At 44.2% G+C, this 17,346-nt stretch overlaps 2 pseudogenes; both read left to right on the plus strand.

The window, feature by feature from the left end:
- Nucleotides 1-2,390: 2,390 nt before the first annotated feature.
- Nucleotides 2,391-5,588, plus strand: LOC130876303 (constitutive coactivator of PPAR-gamma-like protein 1; annotated as a pseudogene).
- A 7,930-nt stretch (nt 5,589-13,518) lies between these two features.
- On the plus strand, nt 13,519-15,460 carry LOC130876104 (RNA-binding protein EWS-like; annotated as a pseudogene).
- Nucleotides 15,461-17,346: the final 1,886 nt, after the last annotated feature.

Consider the following 17,346-nt stretch of genomic DNA (forward strand, 5'->3'; position numbering starts at 1 on the left):
TGGGGTTCACCTTATTACTTAGCTTCTCTAGGATCATGAACTATAGACTTAATGTGCTTTGTTTGTATCCAATTATGAGTGAGTACATACCATATCCATTTGCAAGATGTTCCTTTGAATTCACTAATTGGTTTATGGGAGTTTTGAATTATATATTTTAGTTTGAGTCTTTAGTGTCTTTATCTTTTCACTGAATCATATCAGATCCAGGGTGTTTTTTTCAATTTTCATTAGCCTTACTTTGTATGTTTTTGGCATCATGAAATCAAATTAATTTATGAATTTGTTTGTTTTCTTGTTCTCTTAAGTTTCATTGAACTGTTTCTTTCCTTTTCTTTATTTTTTGCCATTTTCCCCTAAAATCTTTTATGAAGATTATTATTATTCTTTTAAATTCCTTCTTCTGTGCTTTATCAAAGTAATTCTCATTGGCGAATATTTCGTTAGAACTAGCACATTTTGGAGAGGAGATACATAATTGATCATTTACCGTGTTCGTATGTTTTCAATGAGATCTGGGTATGTGGCCTTTTATTATCTCTGTTTCTGATATGGATAGTGCAGTTTGGTGCTGAAGAAAAGATGCTGTAGCATGTGGGGGTCTAGAGATTTGTTTTGGCTTATTAGAAGGAAGGTAAGTAGAGTGAGCTGCCTGAGCTGGTGTGGTGAATGTGGATCATTTACTCTTAGTGTGGAAGTTGTCTGGCTGGGTGGAGACTTCTGAATTATAGTGGGAGGGGTCTATGGGTTAATGACGTAGGTAGGGTTAGATTTTGATGCAGGTATTGGTGTCTAGACTTGGCCAGGGGAATGAATACAGGAGCCAGGTTGGTCTGAAGAGTCGGAGAGGATGTGTGGCATGGAGGATCGTGCATACTCAGTGGGACACACACTAGAGAATAATATGGGAGATTTGCCTGGGTAGATAGGCTTGATGTAGAATCAGCAAATCAGATTGTTTGAAAATACTTATTGAGTTCATTCTCTGAAAATATAATAGTTTTATTCAATGTGTATCAATCTCATATATACTGTTATTTTTCTCTTGAATTAACACAATGATTATTTTATCCATTTTAATCCCTACTTAATGTGCCATTTTATTATTAGTATTATTATTGTTGTTGTTTTTGTTGTTGTGGCTAGTAATAGGCCAGTGAGTCTAAATAGAGCTATCAATGGGTAAAATTTTATGGTTCCATCCACTGTGACAATGGTAAGACACTATTGACATATTTTCACCAGAAGTGTCCCTCCCTTTTCCAGTGACACTCAACCTCCAATAATGTCATAATGCTTTTTTTTAATTAAAATGGTTAGGGTAGTAAATACTGGAGAATGGAAAGTTTACCCATGACCACTTTACTGAAGAAAATGACTCCTCCTCCACAAGCAACCATTTAAGGCCACTGCCTCTCAAGGAAATCTGAGTCCTTATAATGCTTTCTTCTCTCCAGACAGGAATGTTAAAAAGTTCACTTTTATACAGGTATTTTGGAGCTGTATGCATTTGTTTCAATTAATATTTGTATTGATGCTTTATACCCAGAATCCAGCATTTACACTTAGTCCTCCCAACCCTCTGAAGCTGTATGTTTCCTAATTTCTCTCACACACTGTTCCTGGGTTTAGGAGGTGAGACAGATATCCCATTGAGGAATGCACTTCCAAATCTCTTACTCTAAGACCTTGGTTTTTTCAATGTACATACAGATTAGTAAGTTATAGAATGACTGCAAATGCTGAAGTGCCTACTATAAAGATACCCAAGTGTTCTTTTAAAAAGCCACGGTGTGGTTTCCAGAACTGTGAATGATAAAGGAACAGAAATAATAGATCATATTCTATGAAACTTACTTCTGGTATCAGAAACTATCATTATCATTATTATTATTATTATTCAGTGGATTAGAGAAATCAGTAGTAATGCAACTAATGGTAAATCAAGGAGGAACTATACATTGAAGTAAAAAATAGCAGTATCCTCAGCATCCACAGTGTTTACAATTCACCAAAATTATGGAAGATTTCAACTGTAATAAGAGAGGAGGAGATGGAAATAAGAAGAGATGGTGTAGGAATGAGGGGGAAAAGTACATGGATATTATACTGGAAAATAGAAGACAAAAGTACACTATGGAAATACACAGGAAAGCCAGAAAAGCCAATTAAAAATACATAAATAGGCCGCCCTTCCTGGCCCATCATTGACCTTGGCCTAACAGCAGGGCAGAATCGCAGGTCCCTCCCCAGACATAGCCCTGGGAGGTGGCAGCACTTTGTGGCCAAGGCGGCCATGAGCTCGCCCCCCGGCCAGCCCCATCATCCCTGAGGCCGCCTGTGCCCGCCGGACGCACCAAGGCTCCACTGCCCCCCACCCTGCCACCGCCATGTTCGCGCAAGGCTTCCAGGACTACATCGAAAAGAAGTATCTTAGCGCCTTGGTGCCGGAGGAACTGCAGAAGCTGGCCTGGGTCAGTCTGGTGGGCAGTAGCGGCCCCTCGAAGACCCCGCTGTGCCTGCTACTGGATGCCAATAACTTCCTGCACCACCTCTATGGTGGCTTCTACACCGACTCGGTGAGTGGCGGCCAGTGGAACCATGCGCTCGGCTACATGGTGGCTCTGGCCAAGGCCTGCTTTCGTGGCAACAGAAAGCTCTTTGTCTTCTTCATTGGCGCCCCGGAGAAGGCCCGGCTGCACGAGTGGTCAAGCGGCAGGGCAACAAGGGCCAGGGGGCACAACAGATCCTCAGCCACGTCCAGAATGAGGGCACGCCACTACCCAAGGTCTGGTTCTTGCCACCCACAGGTGTGCATGGCCCACTGGATCTGCCTGGTGCTCATCCGCTTCCATTTCAAGGTTGCACAGAGCATTGAGGATCGCCATCAAAGTGATTGGCTTCCAAAGAGAGAATGGCTTCCATGGCTCGGTGGCGTAAAACTCTGATTATACACCGGGCAACATCCCCTACGACATCATTGCCCATGCCCTGAAACTGAGCCACAGTGGGAAGAGTCTCACCATAAGCCAATATCTGATGCACAAAGTTGCCAAGCAACTTGACCGGAACCCAAATCGTTTTCCTATTTTTGCTGCTCCTTTAGGAAACCACATACTACCTGATGAGGATCTGGCTTCCTTTCACTGGAGTTGACTTGGTCCAGAATATCCACTCACCTCACTGAAGGTCCGAGCCCACCAGCTGTTTTTGTCACCCTGTGATGTGGTGATCAAATCCGTAGCTGACTATGTCGGCAACATTCATGACACCTCTGACCTGGATGCCATAGCTAAAGATCTTTTCCAGCATTCACAGTCTAGAACAGATGACCAAGTCATTTGGTTTAAGAGAGCAGTCAGATATCACTCAGCAACTAGCAAGCCTACGCCATTTCACCCTCCACATTACTTAGCCAGAACAAATCCATTTGGATTGTCTGGGATGGTGCCACCATATGTTGCCCCTAGATGCTCAACAGTCCACACACTGCTCTGCAAGCAAAGCCCGCAGTCCCACAGGAGCCCAGCCCACGGGGCGGCCCAGGCCAGGGTCCATTTCCATACAGCCTCCCTGACCCTGCCCTCGCCCTGGATACTAGCGGGAAGAACCTGACAGAGCAGAACAGCTACAGCAACATTACTCATGGGGGGAAGCACACACCTCTGTATGAGCGCTCCTTGTCCATCAACCCAGCCCAGCATGGCAGCTCCAGGCATGTGGATTCGGCCGTCTTTCCTGCCTCTTCTACATCATCATCATCAGACAATGATGAGGGCAGTGGCGGGGCAGCCAACCACATCGGCGGGAACAAGATTACCTGGGAGAAGACAGGAAGCTATGCGGAGTCCTGGCATGGGGAGACCCAGGAGACCAAGTGAAGGCAGAAGGTTCATCCACTGCCTCTTCATGAAGCCAGCTAGCTGAAGTCAGAGGGAGCCATATGGGCACTGTCCAGCCAATCCCGTGCCTCCTGTCCATGCCCACCTGGAACCACACCTCCTCTGTTCCCGTCGCACCTGAGGTGCTGAGAGTGGCTGAGCACAGGCACAAGAAGTGACTGATGTACCCTACACCGTCCACGTCCTGACGAAGGGTGAAATCAAAACTGCTGTTTCTACTGAAGATGAAGTCAACAGAGACCTGCCTCCGCCCGCCCTGCTCTATAGGCCAGTTCGTCAGTATGTTCACGGAGTCCTGTTTAGTTTGACAGAAAGCAGAAAGAAAACCGAGAGACTTGCTTTTAGAAAGAACAGACTTCCACCAGAACTCTCACCAGTGATCATTAAGGAATGGGCAGCTCACAAGCAGTGGAAGAGCTGGCCTTCCAGCCGCCGGCTGAGGGCTTTCCTGGCCTACATGAGGTCTGACACTGCAGCCATGCGCAACCTCGCCAGTGTGCCCACTCACCTCGTGGTGTTCTGCTCGCATTCTGCGGTGTCAGGAGCTGGATGCCTTCCTGGCTCAGGCATTGTCCCCCAAACTCTATGAGCCAGAACAGCTGCAGGAACTTAAGATTGAAAACCTAGACCCCCCCCCCCCCGGAATTCAGCTGTCAGCTCGCTTCATGAGTGGAGTAGACATGGCATTGTTTGCCAATGACGCGTGTGGGCAGCCCATCCCCTGGGAACATTGTTGTCCTAGGATGTATTTTGATGGGAAGCTCTTCCAGTCCAAGCTTCCCAAAGCCAGCCCGAAAAAGACCCCACTCATCGACCTCTGTGATGGTCAGACTGAGCAGGCTGCCAAGAGGAAAAGATGCGCGGGAGCATCCTAGAGGGCTCAACTTCTCCCGGCAGAAGCCCCCCCCCCCCACTCCTGCTCTGCCCTTCTATCCAGCATCTGTGTACCCTCAGCGCTTTGGGCCAGTCCCACCCTCACAGGGCAGGCAGGGGCTTTGCAGGAGTCTGTGGCTTTGGAGGCCACTATGGGGAAACAGTAGCAACAGGCGCTTATCCTGCCTTCTGGGTAGCAACAGCATAGGGACACTGTGGAGCCTTCTCAGGCAGTGGCAGCAGCAGGGTTAGCAAGTCCCAGGGTGGAGTTCAATCTATTCCCTCTCAGGGAGGGAAGCTAGAAATAGCTGGCGCCATGGTCGGTCACTGGACTGGAAGCAGGAGGGGTCCCAAGGGCCGAGGCCCTTCCCTCTGCAGGTGGTGTCTGTAGGAGGACCGACAAGAGGGCGTCCAAGGGGCGTTGTTTCCACTCGGTGATTGGAACATTTGGAAGAGGTGGAAGGTACTATGGCAGAGGCTACAAAAGCCAGGGAGCAGTTCAGGGCCAGCCCCTATTGTGCTGCTTCAGCAGAAGTGGTCAAAGAACTGAAGTCGAAATCTGGGGAATCCAAGTCCTCTGCTGTGTCCTCAGAAGGGTCCCTGGCTGAAAACGGAGTGTTGGCCGAGGAGAAGCCCACTGCCCCAACTTAATGAGAGCACAGGCGACACCAGGGCCCCAGCCACTCTGAAAGTGCTTTCAACAGTGACTCTAAAGCGTGCAATACAATTCCTCACTTAAATGCACTAAGTACGGACAGCGCCTGCCGCAGGGAGGCTGCTCTGGAGGCAGCTGTCTTAAATAAAGAAGAGTAAACTTATTTTTTATAGAGGGTGAAGGATGCTGGGAGGGTAAGGATTCAGGAATACCTGGGGAGAAAGAGAGCCTGCAGTTATGTACATTTTGTCCTTTCCGTAAGAGGAAAATGAGGACTTTGCAAATTCAGATCCCTCTTTGATATCAGAGATTCAAAACACTTTTTTTTTCAGTTTTAACCAGTTGTAGTAAAAATGCTGCAATAAAACAAAAAAGAGAGAAAGAAAATGAAGAGCATTTGGCTCCCGCACGTAAAATGAAGTACACAAAGTTTTAACTGGTTATGACAAAAACGTAGAGTTGTGTTTCTTGAACTATAAAGGAAACAAATTTTGGCAGTCTTTAAGTATATATAGCTTAAAATGTAATTTTTAGCTTTTGGCACCTTATGTATGCCATTATATTTTATTTTTGCATTACTGTTTCACAATGAAGCTTTGATTTTTATGATTATGAAAGAAATAAGGCACAACCACAGTTTTTCTTTCTTGAATTTCATCACTGTTGATGTGGTTCTTTTGTGTTAAAAAAAGTGCAACTATCAAAACTAAAAAAAATTATAGAGTAAACTGCTGTTGTGCTGATTTAGAACACACAGTATGTCATACGTACTTTACAAGCAAGTTCAATGGAGATAAAGTTGAAATCATAGAAGATGCAAATGACCTTTCAAAATCAACACAATGTGTTCTGAAACTTCGTGATTAATAGACCATGCATCTGTGGTCAATGAGCTATGTGTTTTTGATCGGATGTAGACCATTAGTGCTACCAAAGTTGGTCCATAACTTTTAAAGTGTGTAGTTACTGTTATGCATGTTATTGCCCTTTCTTCCCTTCTTACCAGTATGTGCCCATTTGCAAAACAAAAATGCTAATAATCAGGAATAGTCCTATAAAAGATGTTAACTCTGTTTAGTCACTGACTGATCTTGCTCTAACCTTAAAATTTTGTGATTATTGACCTCTGTTGCATTTATTCTAATCTCCCCAAATCATCCAGCCATTTGGAATACCGACATCACCCTGGTGTACTCACTGCTGTGTGCATTACTGTTCTTTGTTGCTGTTTTATGCCTTCATATTAGCAAAATATGAAATTCTGTGAAGAAAAACCCTTTGATCTTAAAAAACAAAACACCCCCCCCTTCTGTGGCAGGAAACAGATTGCTTGTTCTTGAGAAGTTTCCCATCAGGAATTTAGTAGAAGCAGGTATACTTCTATCATTTTGATGCTTTGTTACTGTTTCCAAACAATGTAATTTGAATCAGAATCACTTCTTACATTTCATATACTTCCGATGCTCTTCATCACATCAGTGATCAGAAGTGAGGTGTAACTCCCCAGCCCCTGCCCGCAAGAGCCAGGCAGGGTCTTACTGTAAGTTGAAGGGAGTTCCACCCTAACTCATGGATTGTGAAGAATGAACTGTCATTGGATCTGATTGACTGTCGATGGATTGTGGTGTGGTGTATCCGGAGGCTTTTGAATGCAATTTACAATGCTTATTAAAAATCTTTATTCTTTTAGTATAAGCTGTTTCCAGACTGGAAAATTGTGATCCAGCTGCCCTCAGTCCCCCTGACTGACAGCGGAACATCCTTGTGGTCTGTAATTGACAAGGATTTTTTGTGTTCTTTCTGGCTGGTGGGTCTCCACAGAAGGAGTAGGTTGCTGGGCAAAATAAAGGTTACTGTTCTTCCACCTGAAAAGAAGCTTCGGTGTATCTGTCCTGGCACCCCACCCTCACCCCCGCCAGTCTTGGCTATCCAGGCTGCGCTGGCTGCAGCAGAAAATGATTTTCCTGAACTGCACATCTACTAGAGGGCTCACACCCCAAATATCTAAAGACAGCAAGTCCATGGGGAAGTTCGTGATCTCTGCTGCTGCCAGTTGTTTGGGGCAAGGAAACTTCTTTTGCAGACCCATGATTGAGAATGAGAGACATTGAAGCTTGCTGTGGCAACCTCTCCTTCCAAAACAAACAAATCAAAATTAAAAGGGTGGAGACAGGGAGCCATTGAAGAGAGTCCTTAAAATTCTGATAAAGATGCAGAAGTGTATAGATCTTCACAAATGATAGGTTTTCCTGTGGCGGAGGGGGCTAGGGAAGGACTTAGCAATCTGGCCCCTCTGAGTTTGACCATAAACCAATAAGTATATGGGAAACACAAATTCTGCTTGGTGTATTGTTTCTCCTCCCCCCCCCCCCCCGTATGGGACAAGGGTAGAAGACTAAACTTGGGATTAATGAGAAGAGAGTGTGATCAGTGTACATTGTATGAAATTCCCAAGTAATTAACAAACTTATTGTACGGAGGTGTAGTGATATGAGCGGCAGGGCTGTGTCCCTGACACCCGGCCGCCCGCATGGCTTTACCTGAAATAATTGCACGGAAACTGTATTCTTTTAAACACTGCCTGGCCCATTAGTTCTAACCTCTTATTGGCTAGCTCTTACATTTTGATATAACCCATTTCTAATATTCTGTGTAGCACCATGAGCTGGCTTACCAGGGAAGATCTTAACCTGCGTCTGTCTGGAGTGTGAGAATCATGGCGACTCCTGACTCAGCTTCTTTCTCCCAGCATTCTGTTCTGTTTACTCCGCCTATCTAAATTCTACCCTATCAGAGGCCAAGCAGTTTCTTTATTAATTAACCAATGAAAGCAACAGATAGAAAGATGACCCTCCTCCATCATGGAGGCAAAAAGAACTCAAGAAATTAGACATCAATCAATCAATAAATCCACTTACAAAAAGGGTACAAATAGATATAAATATAATCGAAATACCTGAGAAAAGCCTAAAGAAATGTTCAACATTTGAAGCAATTGGGGAAAGGAAAATCAAAACTACTTTGAGATTCTATTGAACATCTGTCAGAATGACTAAAATCAATAGCACAAGTGACAGCTCACGCTGCTGAAGATGTAGAGCAAGGGGAAGATTCCTCAACTGCTTGTGGGGCTTAAAATTTGTATAACCACTTTGGAAATCAATATGGATGATACAAGCATTGTGGACTCCTCATGGAGGCCTTAGCGTTTGTGGGGATTGGATAGGGTGGGGTGCAGTGAGGTAGGGAGAAGAGGAGAAGCTGGCCACTGCAGTGACCGTGTCCTGGGAGCTGGAGGAGGAGATGCTCCAGTCCGACTGGGATGGGGTGGCAGTGTGGTCCCATGTATTGGAGTTTTCTAAAAACATGAGTTCCTGTTCATTGTTGCATGGATCAAGATGGAAGGCAAGTTTGCCATACCCTGCCAGAGTGGGACAGGCCAGAGGCAGAGGAGCATTCCCAGGAAGAGATGGGGACTCCTGTGCCCGACAGATGGAAGCCTCTGCCTGTGCCATGACCCTGAGGAGTCCTGGAGCGCCACAGAGCCCTACCTAGGCCAAGGAGTGTTCCCCTAACTCCACATCCTCTCCAGCAGTCTATAATTAGTGTGTTTGATCTTAGCCATTCTGAAATGAATAAGATGTTATCTCAGAATTGTTTTGATTTGCATTTCTCTGATGGTTAAGGATGTTGAACCTTTCTTTAAATGTCTTACAGCCATTTGAGATTCTTCTGAGAATTCTGTGTAGTTCTGTACCCCATGTTTAATTGAATTATTTATCTTACATGTGGTTCCAAGCTTTGAATTTTCAGATAAATGTTTTTAATTTGGAGTGTCTGTAAAACTCAAAGCATGAAATGGATCATAGTAGAGAACAGACCTGGAGGGAAGTGGGATAGCAGAGGAAATGCACTGTGGAAGGGGTAAGGAAACCTTGCAAGTGGAAAGTTTTCATCAGCGATAGGAGAAGCGTGGTGGTGGGGAAAGGGTTAACCAAAATTAAGCATGGAGGAAAAATCCTTTTGGAAAAATACTACATTTGAAGTCCTTTAAAACTATTTCAGGGGCTGGTTAAATAGTTTAGCATGTAAAGGTGCTTGCTGCCAGGCATATGCTGTTGAGTTTGATGTTGGGAAACCACACGGTAGAAGGTAAGAAAATGATCCATAAAATGATGCTCTGACCTCTACACATGGACCATGGCTTGCCACCAAGCCTAATGAATGGAGTTGCATCCTTGGAAGCCTAAGTAAAGCAACTGAATGAAGGAGCCCTGCATGCGTGGGTAACGTTAGTCCCAAAGATTAAGTTGACTAAACAAATGTTCCAATACTCTGAGATAGTGTAATCTGATGTGAAGGAAGGGGGCTCCTGTCAAACATTACAGGTTGTTGCCAATGTCCTCATTTACACACGAGAAATAGATTGTTGGACCATTCTGAACACACTATACACTTGGGATATAGGACATTTAGAAGTCATGTTATATCTGTGCTGGCCAGTTTCTGTGCAAGCTACTGGATGAGGAAAGTTCGCGATGATTCTACCCATCTGTAAATGGAGCAGTGGGCTAATTCCTGCCACCCGGCTAGCTTTACACCTGAAATAATTACATGGAAACGGTATTCTTTTAAACACTGCCTGGCCCATTAGTTTTAGCTTCTTATTGGCTAATTCTCACATCTTGATTAACCCATTTCTAATAATCTGTGTAGCACCATGAGGTGGTGTCTTACCAGGAAGGATCTTAACCTGTGTCTATCTCGGAGAGGAGAGGCATGTCGACTGAACACACTGCCTCCTTCCTCCCAGCATTCTGTTTGGTCTACTCCACCTACCTAAATTCTGCCCTATCAGGCCAAACAATTTTCTTTATTAATTAAGCAATAAAAGTAACAGATAGAAAGAAGACACTCCCACATCACCCATCTGTAGATCCTTCATATGACAACTTGCCTGGCAAGATATTCTCCATGTGATAGTGTGTTGACTCTTATAGGAACAATAAAGTTTGTGATTTGATTTTAGGTCTACCACACAGTAGGGAACTCTTGGCTGGTTCTGTAAACCTGGTTCAGAGCCCAATGACTGAGGCCATGGTGATGTAATATGGAAATCTCTCTGATTCTAGAGACTGGAACCTTTGCTGGACATCACAGCCAGAGTTCATAACATGCTTTGAGGTCATTTAAGATATAAGGCTGCTATCTTACTGTGTACTCAAACTGATTGTTAACCCATTTTTAAGAGAACAATGTAACAATGACCACTACTTTCCTTGGTCTTCCTACATAGCCACCTTTTACTAACTAAACTAAGACTTAACTGTAATCTTAAATTATTTTCTTCTGTCCCCCAAGATCCAGAACAAATGTGTATCATTTGTATAAAACAGCAAACATAGAGGTTGAAAACACTCTTAAATGAATAGTCACCAAATCAGTTGAACACAGCAGCATTACTAGGCAAACATGGTGTTTGTAATGTTTTTTTGTTGTCTGGGTGAGTTGGGATCAGTTGCAGTTATTACCTTCATCCCTTGTAAGACTCCACATATGATTCTGTAAAGTATCCCACTCCTTCCCCAGATGATTCTTATGGGGAAATTCAATAAAAGGGTGAGCAACAAAAGGGGCAGACATACATTTACACACAGAGACAGATGTAGGGACAGACACAGACTCAAACATGAAAACAGGCAAAGGACAGACAGACTTCTTCAGAAAGGCACAGATTTAGATTCATGAAACAGACAGAGAAGACAGGGAACATGTAGAAAATTCAAATCTGGAAATGAATCCCAGTGGAAGTGCTTTTATTTCTTTCCTTAATGCCACACTGATGAAGTATTGGTGACCCTGAGTTTATCACTGATGTGTTAAATCCACACACTAATCCCTCTGTTGTTGTTTTGTTAAACTTACATAGAATCAAGCTGCCTCCTAAGTACTCTCGCTGACACCTATACATTCGAGCAACTGTGATCCCTAATGACAGAGGCGTCTTTAGTCAATGGGCTCTGGTGAATGCATAGACTCACACCTGGCCAAAGTTTAGAGAATGCATAACTGTGCAGTTCTCAGACCTCAGCAGGACATCTGAACCACAACACCCTCCAAGGCTCCTCCGGGACTACTCTGGAAGAGAGAGGCGGAGGTTGTAGATGGTTTCTGTGAAATGGTGTCAAGGACACAATGATCATCACACACAGGAAGGAGCTCGTAAGGCCCCATCCTCAGTGAGGGACTTTTCTGACTTAATGTGTGCTGGGGGATGTGATTCCATAAAATTACAGGAAAAGGAAATTTAGGTAAGCAGCCACACTTTAACTCTTTGGATGTTAAGGCCAATAGAGTAGTTTGGGTGGTGTTTTTTTTACTAATGTTAGAGTTGAGTATGGAAACCTCAACAAGGCTGGTCTGTGACTTAGAAAATCCACTAAAATTCATTGACGCCTATTATTGAACTCCAGTTCCCAAAACTGTAATGGCAGGCTCAGATACCCAGAAATGGGCTCGACCTGGACTTTGGAGGATTTTTGGACGATAGATAAAAGCCAACATTCCTTAAAAACTTGTGAAGCTAGTTCCTCTACCCAAAGGTGTCATTTCTCTTATCACTGGAAGTAGGGAATGTTGGCTGTCTGTGGTGTCTATTACCATAATAAGGTAAAAGACTGGCCTCCAGGCTCCCTCAGTAGCACAAATACCTGCTGTACAGTCCAAAGCCCATGCTAGATCTTCTACCCTCCTGCCCTTTCCTAACCTTCCTCTAGTTCAGAAGCATCCCTACTTCAGCTTCTCATTCTCTTTCTAAGCCTATCTCTCTGTCTCCTCCTGTCTCTATGTTCCTCCCCTCTCTGTGTGTCTCCTCCTCTGTCTCTCTCCCTCTGCCTCTCTGCTTTTGCTTCTTTCATAGTCAGGTGTTCAGCCAACATCTATTCCTGCTCTGTCTGATTTGATATGCCACTATCTGTTCTATATCTGATAGGTATTATTGAAGCTTTCTCCTTAAACATGCCACCAAGACATTATCTCAACAGTTTGTACAATACCAAGAAACAATTTAAAATATTTTTATAATATATTTTAATGAAAAAACTGTTATAACCTTATATACTGAAATCAATATATATGGTGTCAAGAGATATTTAACATTAAACTTTATAAATTTTCTAAAATATTCCAGAAATTGTCATTGTTGTCAGTAGTAGCTCCTCATAGGCTTCAGCAGCAACTAGAAAGAAAAGCAAGAATTATCAGTAGTATCAAGAACATCATAGGTGGCAGCGACAGGATGAGCAGTAACAGAGGCATCACCAGTAGAATCTTATGTAGTGTCAGGTCACAATGAATGTCATTGTAGTTGAGAAGTGGTGACAATGTGGAGTCTTATTTCATTGGCTTTATTCTCACATGTTGGTTCTTTGGGGATGGTTATTTCCAAAATGATGCTATCCACATAAGTCACAGTGTATGGACAGAGAAAATAGAAATAATATCTAACAGTTACATTTCTCTGATTAGCCATTCAGACAACACAAGTTCCATGTTAGATGTATTTTCAATATGATTGGAAAAGATAAGCATTTTTTCTAGTTTTAGGTAATGACTAAAGAGTCCTAAATATAGCACAAAATTTATTTATGATATGTATTGGAGCCAAAGAGAAATGGATTTCTAGTGCATAAATCAGCATCTATTTTAAACCACTGCTGTGGTCTAACTTACCTTGTTAAACTCATTTTAATGCATGTCATGTGTTAAATTAGGTTGAATACCCACATCATCACTGTTGACACAAATTTCAGAAACCATATTCCTGTTGTTATCATGAGCAGTGCCATGGTTGCTTCCCAAAGGGGCAGAAACTTGGAGTGAGTTGCATAGTGGGTGTGTTCAGCTGGATTGGTAGCACTGAAATACTCATTAGCACTCTGAGGGTCGAAAGTGTCACCTGGAACATGAACAAGTGCAGATTCCTGATCAGTAGTGAAGCTACCACACTTGTGTTCTCTTCTAAGCAAGTTTCAAGAACAGGGTCAGAATGTTGCCGAGGGGGAGAGAACGAGGAGGAAGGAGGAGAAAATGGCATTCACAGATTACAGTACCTACAGCTAAGCTGCAGCCCAGCAGGGCTACAGTGCTTACACAGCCCAGCCAACTCAACGATATGCACAGACCACCCAGGCGTATGGGAAACAAAGCTATGGAACCTATGGACAGCCTACTGATGTCAGCTCTACCCAGGCTCAGAGCACTGCCACCTACAGGCAGACTGCATATGCAACTTCTTATGGACAGCCTCCCACTGGTGATACCACTCCAACTGCCCCCAGGCATACAGCCAGCCTGTACAAGGATGTGGCACTGGTGCTTATGACACCACCACTGGTCCAGTCACCACAACCCAAGCCTCTTGTGCAGCTCAGTCTGCATATGACACCCAGCCTGCCTACCCAAAATGGCCAGCAGCCAGCAGCCGCTGCACCTGCAAGACCACAGGATGGTAACTGCCCACTGAGACTAGTGAACCTCAATCTAGCACAGGGGGTTATAACCAGCCCAGCCTAGGGTATGGACAGAGAAATTACAGATAGCCCCAGGTACCTGGGAGCTACCCCATGCAGCCAGTCACTGCACCTCCACCCTATCCTCCTACACATCCTATCTTCCTCTTCACAGCCAACTAGTTACGATCAGAGCAGTTACTCTCAGCAGGACATCTATGGGCAACCTAGCAACTATGGACAGCAGAGTAGCTATGGGTCAACAAAGCAGCTATATGGGCAGCAGCCTCCCACTAGTTACCCCCCTCAGACTGAATCCTAAGGCCAGGCTCCAAGTCAATATAGCCAACAGAGCAGCAGCTACGGGGAGCAGAGTTCATTCCGACAGGACCACACCACATGGTGTCGGCGGCAGGAGTCTGGAGGATTTTCCGGACCAGGAGAGAACCAGAGCATGAGTGGCCCTTACAACTGGGAGAGGAGAAGGAGGGGATTTAATCATGGAGGCATGAGCAGAGGTGGGCGGGGAGGAGGACGCGGTGGAATGGGCTCTAGAGAGCGAGGTGGCATCAATAAGCCTGGTGGACCCATGGATGAAGGACCAGGTCCTAATCTAGGCCTTCCTATAGATCCTGATGAAGATTCTGACAACAGTGCAATTTATGTGCAAGGTTTAAATGACAATGTGAGTCTGGATGGTCTGGCAGACTTCTGTAAGCAGTGTGGGGTTGTGAAGATGAACAAGAGAACTGGGCAACGCATGATCCACATCTATTTGGATAAGGAGAGAGGAAAGCCTAAAGGTGACACCACAGTGGCCTAGGAAGATCTGCCAACTGCCAAGGCTGCTGTGGAATGGTTTGATGGAAAAGATTTTCAAGGAAGCAAACTTAAAGCTTCTCTTGCCCGAAAGAAGCCTCCAAAGAATAGCATGTGGAGTGGCATGCCACCTCGTGAGGACAGAGGGATGCCACCACCACTCCGTGGAGGTCATAATAGCCCAAGAGGTCCCAAAGGACCCATGGGTCACATGAGAGGCATTGGAGGAGACAAGGGGGCTTCCCCCCATGAAAACCATGGGGCTCCTGAGGAAATGTCCAGCACTGAGCCGGAGATTGTCAGTGTCCCATGCCGGGCTGTGGAACCTGGAGAACAGAATGCAACCAGTGTAAGAACCCAAACCTTAGGGCTTCCTCCCTCAACCCTTCCAACCTCCTGGATGTGATCGTGGCCAAGGCGGCAGTGGTGGCAGGCAGGGAAGAAGAGTTGGACTGTTGGATTGTGGTGGTCCTGGAGAAATGTTCTGAGGTAGCAGAGGTGGAGAGAAACGTGACTTCTGAGGTGGCCATAGCTTGGACCGAGGTGGACGTGGTGGAGAAATATGACATGGTCCTGGGGGTCCTCCTGGATCATTGATGGAACAGATGGAATCAAGAAGAGGTGGACTTGGAGAACATGGAAGACCTGCATAAATGGATGAAGGCAAGTACGGTCAAGAACTTAGAGACCGGCCCTACTAGAGACCTGCAGAGTTGCATGGATGACCAGATTCATTTTTTAAAAACAGAAAATGTTTTAATTTTTAATTCCGTATTTATAATGTTGGCCCAACATCATGATTATTACTGTCTGTACTTTAGTATTTTCACCATTTGTGAAGAAACATTAAAACAAGTTAAATTGTAGTTTGCTGAGTTTTTTTTTTTTCTTTGAAAGATCGTTGTTTTAGCCTTAAATATGGGAACTCTTGTGAGCATACTCAGTATCATTGTGGAAAACCAAGAGGGCCCCTAATTGTAACAAAGTTCATGGTTGTGATTGTCTTCAAAAACATTTCAAATGTTTATTAACTGTCAAAAAATAATGTTGCAGAGGGTCAATGGTGTTACCAGTGTGCCTACCAGGAGCAAGTTCAGCATCAGCATGTGGTCTTTCCCTTAATGCCCAGTGTAAGTCCTGAAGAACGGGTGTGATCTATTGTGGTGTCGTGAAGTGTAATATTCTCAGAATTTTGAAGAGTGTCACCTCTGTGACTTGTACCTGAAAATGAAGGTAATTCAGTGTCGGCGGTAGGCTCGGGCACAATGCCATCTTCAAAATTTGCAGGAAGAAATCCTTCCGGCTTGATTTCTTCAACCTTTAAGGAAATTTTGAGATGTTAGTTTTCATTAAATATGTCACTGATTTTTATTCACTTTAGAAGAACTTATCTCTTAATGTCAGGGTCTTGATATATAGTCCCCAAATATTTGTTTGCTCAGGGAAATTTTATTACCATAACCACTGATATCGTGTAACCTTTGCTTCCTTTCTATTTGATTCAAAGCCCAGAGTTTGAGAATCTTAAAAGGGGACCTACTTAGCGTTATGTGTGGGGGGGGGGGCAGAGAATAACCCTCATAAGGTAGCTCTCTGTTTTCACCTGGTGAGGCTGCCCTGGTGGCATGCAGCGAGGATGAGGCGGACTTATGGACCGTGCTGGTCCTGGAGAAATGTTCCGACTTGACAGAGGGGTAGACAGAGGTGGCTTCTGAGTTGTCCTTAGCTTGGACCGAGGTGGTTTGGGTGGAGGAATACGACGTGGTCCTGGGGGTCCTCCTGGACCATTGATGGAACAGACAAAATGAAGAAGAGGACTTGGAGGACCTGTGTAAACAGATAAAGGCGACAACAGTGAGGAACTTAGAGTCCGGCCCGACTGGAGAGATCTGCAGAGCTGCATGGATGACCAGATTTATTTTTTAAAGTGACAAATGTTTTAAATTTAGAATTCCATATTTATAATGTTGGCCACAACATCATGATAATTACTGGCTGTACTTTAGTGTTTTCACCTTTTGTGAAGGAACATTAAATAAGTTAAGTGTAGTTTGCTGAGTTTTTTTTCTTTTAAAGATGCGTGTTTTAGGATTCGACAATGGGAACCCCTTGTGAGCATACTCAGTATCATTGTAGAGAAGCAAAAGGTCCCCTTCTTGTACAAAGTTCACATTTATGGTTGTTTTCAAATACATTCCAAATGTTTATTCACTGTTAAAAAAATAATGTTGCAGAGGTTCCATGGTGTCACTAGTGTGACTACCAGGAACAAGCTCAGCGTCAGCCTGTGGTCTCCCCCTTGCATGTCCAATGTAAGTCCTAAAGAATGTGTGTGATTCATTGTGGTGTTGTGAAGTGTAGTTTCTCAGATTCCAAAGAGTGTCAACTCTGTCACTTGTACCTGGAAATGTAGGTAATTCAGTATCGGCGGTAGGTTGGGCCACAATGCCATCGTCATAATTTGCAGGAAGAGATCCTTCCGGCTTGGTTTCTTCAACCTTTAAGGAAATTTTGAGACGCTCGTTTTCATTAAAATTGTCACTGATTTTAATTCACTTTAGATGAACTTATCTTTTAATGCCAGGGT

The sequence above is a fragment of the Chionomys nivalis genome, chromosome 6 (genome assembly GCF_950005125.1).
Source record: "Chionomys nivalis chromosome 6, mChiNiv1.1, whole genome shotgun sequence".
Classification (NCBI taxonomy): domain Eukaryota; kingdom Metazoa; phylum Chordata; class Mammalia; order Rodentia; family Cricetidae; genus Chionomys; species Chionomys nivalis.